Here is a 9,669-nt window from a genome sequence, read left to right on the forward strand (position 1 = left end):
TCTATTCACTGACTCTGAGAGTCAAACTTTCTAGTGAATGTATTATTGCCAGCATAAGGATGAGGAAGGAGGGAAGTGGGTGTAAGTTCTGTGTACCACAGACATTAAACTTGCTCTGTCCAGACTGCATCCGGTTCCTGGATTGCTTCTGCTGTTTTCTTTGTTTTTGTTTTTTCCTGCAACTTTTAAACTACTACCTTTTGGAAAGAGGTGTATAAACACCAAATTTGAGTGCCATCTTATCACAGTTCAGAGCACTGTCATATTCCTTTCACCCTTTAATAAGTACGATTCTCAAGTCTTCAGTCTAATTTTTAATGTAAACAAAAATGGAACCATTGAACACTCGTTTCTTGAGAACCTCTCATGTTCAAACACTCCTATGTGTCTTCTGTTACCCTAAAAGCAAGTATTCCTTTAAGTGACTGTTTTATTTTTTGCTTTTGAAATCCCTGGCTGGCACTTTACCCTACGCACTTGGGTTTATTGCCCCATAACCAAATAGCAGGATGACTCTGAATGGAGGTCTTGGTTTCAGAGCTGCCCGTCTAAGGAGAAAATGTTCTAGAGGTCTGACTGTTTTCCAAACAGTTCTCTGATTTTATTTACAGCTTTTCATGTGGCCCATAAGTGTGGTTTTGGGCAGTTTGCTTCTGGGGCTTTGTTGTTCCCACTTTCATAGTCTCGGAGTCTTGAATGAACTTTGGATAAAAGAACCAAGGGGAGGGGTGGGATGGCACTGTTTTCATTGGCTGGTTTTGCCCACTGACTCTAAGGTTAGCCATTCTTTACAGCTATTTCCTTATATAATGTAAGTTTATAACTGTAATTTTGAGATGATTGAAATGCACTTGAGGGTTTTTCCCCTTAATGCAAAAAGGCTTTGTGAATTTCCTGTTAGGACTGGCTTCTTGTAGACTTGCCCAGCTGTGACATACTCCTGGGGTAACATTGGGCAGTAAAAGAAGGCAGGACTGGGGTCATAGTCACTTACTCAGCACGGACCAAGTGGGCCTTGGAGATGACAGCGTTTTCTGGGAGCAGCTATGAAACTCTTCATTTTACAAAAAGCCAAGGAGGGGCAGCGTGAGGCCCTGCTGGCCGGCTACCAGTGAAGCTGTCCCATGGACAGCCAACTTTCTAAATGGGAGGTTGGAATCCGTTTCTGTCACTTACCACCACCAATGCAAAGGTAAAAGTGGGGGTGTCCTTATGCAGTCCATTTAACCCTTAAATGTATTACCCTGAGGAACTGGCCAACAATTCATCAGATCTTTAGTTACTCCTGAAATCAGACGTGTTCCTGTAGAAAGAATTTTAAGTCAGGCTATCTATGCACCTATCTAGAATAGAGAACAGATGATCTCAACAGCAGGGAAATTCTTCAGCAATCCTAATCTACTCTGGGTTGTCAACTGTACTCACACCTAAAGCAATAGCAGATTTAACTGCAGTCTCTCCTACTTTGTAAAATCCCCATGGTAGAATTACAGAATTCTGATGATGGTGTTAGCATGAAATAACCAGAAGACACAGACATGAACAGAAGGCTCTATTTTAACAGGTGACATGACAAGAATTTTTAATAGGAGAGAAAATCTACAACTTCATTTTAGAAATCTTTCCCGCTAGATAAGGGCTTTTCCCCCTATCACTTAAGGAGCCAGATACATTAGAAGACCTGAAAAGAGGCAACTGGAGACCTTGATCTTCCATGTGCTCCACACACCTTTTTTGAGCTCAGTCCTAACACTGTCAAATTACCTTTATCTCACTAAAGAATTTCTATTTGCTGTTAGTTCAAACTAAAGCCCAAATACATTTTTATTCTTTCTACTGAGTGCGTTGTCTGTTTTCTTTACGAGTGCAGCAACAAAGTATTTAATAACCTAAAAAAAATGAATATCAATCACCGTCCTGTTCAGGTGTATGGTTTTTCTGTTGGGTCAAGATAAATACTTTAAAGTAGAAAATCTTTGTGATATTAATAATTCCCCTTTAATTTCAGTGATGTCCAGAAAATATTGATTTATGCAGTCAGAAATCTGTCTTCATCAAGGAAGGCAGGAATATGACTTTAGAGCCCTGACATCTAAAAATAAATAAAAGTAAACTGTGGAAAAATGGTAACAACAAACTTGTGCAGCAATGATTGTATGCTAGACACTGCTAGGGGCCCTGTATTATTTATTCATTTGCTTATCACAGCAAACCTATGAGACAGGAATATTCTTATGACACTGTTATAGATGAGGAATGATCAATAGTTCATGATGGAGCTGGGATATGGTCTTAGGTGGACTGACTCCAGAGCCGATGCTCTTAACCGTTGCACTACACTGCTGCTGACAATGAAATGACAGCATTAAAGCAAGTGTGCAGAAATTCAGCCTTCTGTGTTTCCTCTGTGACAGTACTATTGGTTCTTATTTTGAAATACCACATATCAAATTCTGTAAGTTAGTCTCTCCCCCTCCCTCCCTTTGGTAATCTTGTTTTCCTGGAACTTTATCTTAGTCCACTCGGGCTGCTATAAAAACACCCAAACTGGATAGGCTGTAAACAGTAAAACTTTCTTTCTCATAGTTTTGGAGAACGGTAACCCTCCGAACAGTTTTGGAGGCTGGTATGAAGGCAGATCTGGTGTTCGCTGGAGACTCACCTGGCTCACAGACAGCATCTCGCTGTAGCCTTGCCTGGGGGACGGGCTGAGGCATCCCGGCCTCCTCAGGACGGATCCACCTTGTGGAGGAGTTATGTCCCAAAGTCCTCACCTCCTAATATCATAGCTTTGAGGCTAGAGTTTCAACATGTGCATTGCGCAGGGACACAAACATTCAGATCATAACAGACTGTGGGCGTACTCTTAGTCTAGCTACTGGGTACTCTAAGAGTGGGACTAAGTGGAGACGAGTTCTCACCATTGAGATGATGATAATGATGATGATGATGATGATATTAATGGAATAGGGGGCATTATTGGAGTGGAAGAGGATATGCTACATTCTTGAACTCCCAAGCCCAAAGAGAAGCAAATGACATGCCAGTGTCTTGACTTCTTTTTTTTGTTTGTTTTTTTTTCCAGTACCAGGAATCAAACTCACAACCTTGCGCTTGCCAGGCTGGAGCTGTGCGGATGAGTAAATCCCAAGCCCCCTGACTTCTGAAATTCGTACAGTTTTTAAAAATCAGAGGTCTCTTGCATTCTAAACCCTTCCCCCTCTGCCTTCTTTTTCACATGCTAAATACCAGTTACTCCATGGTCCTTCAGAAGGTAAGTCTTTCCAGGACCTAAGAGCTCTTTTATACAGATTTTCTCTGGCTTGATTTGCTAACACCCTTCGTTAAAATGCAGTTATTCTTTTTGGAAATCAAAACTGCTGCCACTAGGTTGATTTTTAATGATTTGAAAACAACTTTGGGCTACACTTTTAAAGGTTATCTAGAAGACACACATGTGAGAACATTTGTCTTTACAGCTACACATTCTACTGCTTTATCTGTGAGAGCTAGAGCAGATCTCTGCGTTTTTTAAAAGCATGTGATGGGCTTTTTTTGTTGTTGCTGGAGACAAAACTGCCTGGGGCAAAAGTCTCCCTAAATTTTGTTTTAATTTCTGTTATGCCTACAGCACAGCACTTCCTCACTGTGGCAGGAGGTATTGAGTTATAATTAGACTGTGTGTAGGAAAGCCAGGTTCTATGGGAGACCACTTAGGGATTATACAATTGCTAGACTAAGAGTATGCATAAGACACAGCCAAACAAGAGGAGGGGAAGGGAGGGATTAGATATTTATAGAATTTGATATGTGCTATTTTGAATATGTGCTTTATTCCAAATGATACACGGGCTAGGGGCTTGATGTTACTTAGAATCTGTTGGTCCTACAAGATGAGGTGCTAGTCTCACTATTGTAGACTTATTTTTCTACCCTTTGGTTATCCTGAGCCTAAAGATTTCTATGTACATTCCTCCCTTCTAGCCTGCAGTTTGTTTAAATTATTTTACTAATTATCATTAACTTAAGAGTCCTACCTATTTTCAGGTTCCAAGGGGCGTTGTTCCAACTTGTGACACTGAAATCTTAGTCACTGTCCTGTCTCAGCTTCCAATCTGCGGGCAGTGAGCAGTCCTGCATTAACATTTAGAATACCTCATCGACACTGTGACCCAGCCGCTCGCCATTCAAACGTAATCAAATCTATTAATGCCCGTATACATCAAGTTTATTTCTGCTTTATGGAAAGCAGTTCGAGAGAAATGGTACAAAGGAACAAAGAAGCTGGCATCTGGTGGGTATAGATGAGGGAGTTTTCCTCTTCCAATTGCCTCACAAATTACAGGGAGCATTTTTTGTTTGGCCATAAACTCTCACACTGAAACTTGGGCTGAATGTAATTTTCTTTGGAGTGAGATAAGGATGAATAGGGAAATTAGTTGTTTCGGAAGAAAGAGGTATAAAAAGACAGACTTCAAAAGTACAATTTCTGGCTGAAATTCAGGGGACATCACTGCTCTAGTAATTATTGCCTAGGTCCAGTGTCCTGTCTTCTCAAATCAGATTTTTAAAAAATCGCCTTATAAGAAAAGTTTTCTTATATGTATTTCTTTGTGTGGAGGGATACTTTGTACATTGTGAGCTTGTGATGGATTCAAGTTTGTGCTGACAGTTAGATAAAACGAGAGCGGAAGAAGATACATATCCAGGTAGAAGAGGAAAGGCAGGTAGTGGAAATCATAGGCCATAACTCAGAACATTAGCACTTCCATTGGCTTTCTATGCCATAGCGAAGTGTTCCCAGTAGAGGTCAGTAAAAGGCAAGCGAACGAGAAGATGCCAACAGGAAGCCTGCCCCACACCCAGGTCAGTTCCTAGGGTTTAATGCGCAGGTGGTTTCTTTCAAAGAAGAAAAAGTGATATTTAAGATTTCATGGGAAAAGGGAAGCAAAATAACGAGCTTCACCTCTAATGCAATGAAACGTGTTTGAAAAGATTTCATATTAAGAAATCTTTCTGCTGGTATTGTAATAGCAGGGTGAGAGGGCTATTTGCCTTCAGTGGTCTTTTGGGTGTGGGGTTTGACCCTGACCCAGTATAATAAAATCTATGCACCCCAGGGTCTTCCTGTAACCTTGGGAGGCAGTCCCTCCTCTGGCTCCAACAGCACATTTTACTTTACTGATTCAAGGCATTTATCACACACTGTATTTCTCTTTTGTGGCACACACATTTCTCTTGTTTGGAAGCTTCTCCATGACAAGAATTTGACCTCAGGCAGTTAAATATCCTTAACGTTGGATACTGCTCTACTAGAACACTGTAAGCAGTCAGAGAAGTTTGTGGAATGTATATATGCAACAATCTACAAAATGTTTTCATTATTTTTCAAATACAGTGGTGTGTGTGTGTGTGTGTGTGTGCGTGCACACACATGTGCCCTTTTCATTCTGTAGAAAGTTGCAGGAGGATAAACAGCTGACTGCTATCTTTCCTCGTAAAAGCAGTCACAAAGATTATGCCTTACTTTTATCTGTTCAGTTTTTAATTGAAGCTCACATTCAGAACTAAGGACTCATGTCTTCAGATGCAAAATGCAGGGAAAAAAGATTACTGTCACTTTGACCATAACCAGTTTCCTTACATTAAGTCAGGAAGGATTTTAGAGCTTTGAAATTGATGGGTGTTAGTCTGGCAAGCAGTGAATTCTGGCCCTCAATTCTCAAGTTGTCAGACTACTTCACAGACCTGCTTCCTGATGGAAAGCTGCTGAATATTACTCAGACGTTGAGCATTATATGATTTTCTTCTGGGAGGTATTAACAACTTTTCCTTTAAGATGAGCTTCTGTGGCTTCCCAGGCTTTGTGTGGGACTCTTACAGAAGCAGGACCCCAATCTGAAAGCCAGAGGACTCAGAGCTTTGGCATCTACCTCGGTCGTGGTAGGTGGCGCAACATGGTGCTTCTGAACACACGGCCTCGGTGGGAGCCCTATTATCCGCTAAATATTTCTGGAAATGCTTACATAGAGCGTGGAACACAGTAGGCTTCCCCCACCCCTATCCTGACAGCTAAGCCTTTGAAAATGGCAAATGCATAGCCCTCCTGAGCTACTCCATGTGGGCCCTGCTGTTGACATTTTCGAGGTGAATAAAGAAAATATTCCACTGAAATAATACTTTTGAGGATTTTACCACCCAAACTTCGTTTACAAATTAGCTCTAGAGTAACAACTGACTTAGGGAGAGAGCATGAATTTAAGGTGAAAATTTGTAGATTACATTCAAATAGGTCCTTATGACACCCAGAACATGCGGGTCAGGACTCTGCTCATCAGCTTCACATGGATTTCAACTTCCTGGTGTCATTTCCAGGCCTCTCGCCTAACGTGTTAGAACCACCTGGCCTCTCAGAGGTTAGCTAGCAGAACAATTCCTACATTTTAGAGTAGGTAAGGAAATTGATATTTGTGGAGGATTTTTGAACATTTCAGAGATGGGATATCTGGAGTTCTTTTCTTTTCTTTTTTTTTTTTTCCAGATCTGGGATTGAATCCAGAGCCTTCACATTGAACTGTATTCTCTGCTCTTTTAATATAATTTTATTTTGAGACAGTGTCTTGCTAAGTTTCCTAGATCCTCCTGCCTCAGTCTCCCAGAATGCCGGGATTACAGAAATGTGCCATTAAGCCCAGGTCTGGATAATTTTAGACTTTTCCCTTACATGTATAATTAACTCATTCTCCATATGGTGCTTGGGAGTGGTGAGAACAGTGCCTGGTGACACCACAAAATCCCACCATGTGGTGCCAGAGAGAATGAGGAAGGAGCACCCTTTTGTTGCCTCGGTAAGTGCGATGCACAGTGTCAGGGAGCATGGTGGGCAGGGTCGGATTGCACGTTACAGATTAAAGCGTTCTCCTTTCCCTCCTTTTTCTTTTCCTCATTAGTCTTGAAGAGAGTGGATGTTTGTAAAGATTCATGAAGGTGTTAAAGAGAAAGAGACAGGTTTCAAGGCAGAAGTTATGTTCTGAGAAAACACAGGCTCCTCCTAGCCAGTCCCTGAACACTTGTCCCCAGCTCGAAATCAGTAGAAGTAGGTCCACTGAGCCAAGATGAAGTTCTTTGGTGACAGCTGAAGGGAGGCTGCCTTACTTTTAAATTGCTTTTAAAGAAAATTGTTGTTAAAGAGTAGCTGAAGGTTCACAGAAAGATTAAGGGGAAGGTAGCGAGATTTCACATGTCCCGCCCCCTCCCACACACAACCCTCTGCATTGCCAGCATCCCACAGATATGGTGCATTCATTGCTCTGGATGAGTCTGATCTGACTCATCACCATTACCGATCACTGCCATTGCCCTACGGTTCACGCTCGGTGGTGTAGTCCTATGGTTGCACATACACGTGTCATGCACACATCTACCATGGCATCGCATGGATTAGTCTCACGGCCCTAGAGCCCCTGTGTGTGCCTCTTCATCCCTTTCCCCATCCCTTTACTGCCTCTTCTGAACGCCATGTGGTTGGAACAACACAGTATGTATGTATTTTCAGATTGGCTTCTTTCACTTAGGAATATGCATTTAAGTTTCCTCCGTGTCTTTTTGTGGCTTGATAGCTCATTTCTTTTTAGCACTGAGTCAGATTTCATTGTCTAGAAGTACCATGGTGTATCTAGTCACCTACTGAAGGACAACCTGGTCGCTTTCAAGTTTTGGCAACTCTATGTAAAGCCGCTGTAAACACCTGTGCGCAAGCTTTTATGTCCTCCGTTCCTTTGGGCAACACCAAGGGGTGTGATTGCTGGAATCTATGGTGAGAATATGTTTAGTTTTGTAAGAAGCTGTTTGTTTTATGTTTGGTGTTAAAAGTGATAACTCCCAAGGACAAAGGATATTACCTCTGTGCCATTGCTTATGTGCTTCCTGTTCATTTCAACTCAAAAATTCTACCATGAGCTTGCTATAGTCCAAGCCCTGGGTACAGAGGAGTGGATAAACAGTTTATTTTCTTATGGAGTTTCTATTCTTATGGGAGGAATAGACAGTGAACAAATAAGGGACAAAAGTGCTAACCAAGAAATATCAGGCAAGACAAGGGATACAGTGATGGTAGGATGGGGTGTTATGGTCATCCTCTTGGGTACTATGACGGAGACTTTGGAAGGTCACAGATATCTGTAAAATTGCTCATCGTTACTTCTGGAGAGCAGTGTGTTTTTGCAGACAGGAAAGTTGGAGGCTCTGTAGCCAGTGTCCCAGGCGGTCACATTGTGCCAGCTGATATGTATGCCACCACCCCAGCCTCTCCTCCTGCGAGCTGTCCTGGTGTGGCGCCTGCTGCAGTGGATGCTACCGATGCCACACGAGTCTGTTGGCCTGGTTTTGCTCTAGTTTGTGATTTACAAGGAGGAGACTGCTTTTGAAAGCATTTCTGGCCAGTGATGCTCAAGCAATTAGTTCAGTGATTGGGTTGAGAAATAGAAAAACAGAAAACACATCTGTGGCCATTGTAGCCATAGTATTGAAGAGCTGAAGCTTTCCTCCAAGGTTGAGGTTTTCTAAGTGCAGCTTTACATCTAGAGCTCTTGTGAAGGAAATGAGCTGAATCAATATAATTTTACATATAGCAGACCCTCACACGTTGTAAGAGGAGACCTCAGTTGGAATTGGCTTTTATATAGATCAAGCAGGGAGCTTCCGTGGGGGTACATTTTAAAGGTGTTGCAAAGGCTCATTGTTTCCAAAGGTGACTCTTACGGAACTGTGATCTATTCTTTTCTCAGCAGATACCTTCATTCAACAAATAATGTTATACAGCCACTTTGCGTAGGTTTTGCCCCTAGTTAAAAATTAGGCCACCATGGAAAATACACACTTATCAGTACCAGTTGTTTACCAATTTTCTGACTAAGCTTTATATTTTTGTCTGTGACAGTGTTTGTGAGGGGACTGATATGGCACAGTAGCTACAGCAAGATAAATGAGGAGCCCACGGGGAATGGAAATCAAGAGAAAAGGTCACAATTTGGTGAAGGGCAGGGTGTCTTTGGATTCCATCCTTTGGTATTTACTGTCTTAGTATTTTAGCTCATGCCTTTTTACAGGCACAGTAAGACCTCAGTTAACAAACGCTTCTGTTTGCAGCCAAGCTGGACTGCAAGCAGAAACACTCAGCAAAGTCATGCTTCCTCTCCGAACTCCACGTTGGGTGACAAGCACAACCACAGCCGCCTTCCCCTCTCAAACACAAACTCGGCCATCTTCCCCAAAGTCGTAAGACAAATTTAGTTTGCAAATCAAAGTACCACTGTATGATCCTCAAAATATTGACTAACTGGTACATTAGTCAATATTAATACAATCCACCAGACCCAGAAGCAGAAATGACAGGATATATATACAGAGGGAGAGGGAGGTGGGGGAGCAGGTCACTCCAGGTCTTGGCCACATGATGATGGAGGCCACCCAGTCTAGCAATAGATTACTTGCAAGCCAGACAACCAGGAAGCCCAGTGATGTCACTCGGTGTGTGTCTGAAGGTCTGGAAAGGAGGAGAGGCTGAGGGCCCTGGGGTAAGCCCTGCTGCCTAAAGACTGCTTCAGAGATTTAGCTATTATGAGGTGTGCTGCTATAAACATGGGTACTGTGTGTCACTGAAATATATAT

Source organism: Chinchilla lanigera, unplaced genomic scaffold, assembly GCF_000276665.1.
Source record: "Chinchilla lanigera isolate Chin_1 unplaced genomic scaffold, ChiLan1.0 scaffold00046, whole genome shotgun sequence".
In the NCBI taxonomy this organism is placed as follows: Eukaryota; Metazoa; Chordata; class Mammalia; order Rodentia; family Chinchillidae; genus Chinchilla; species Chinchilla lanigera.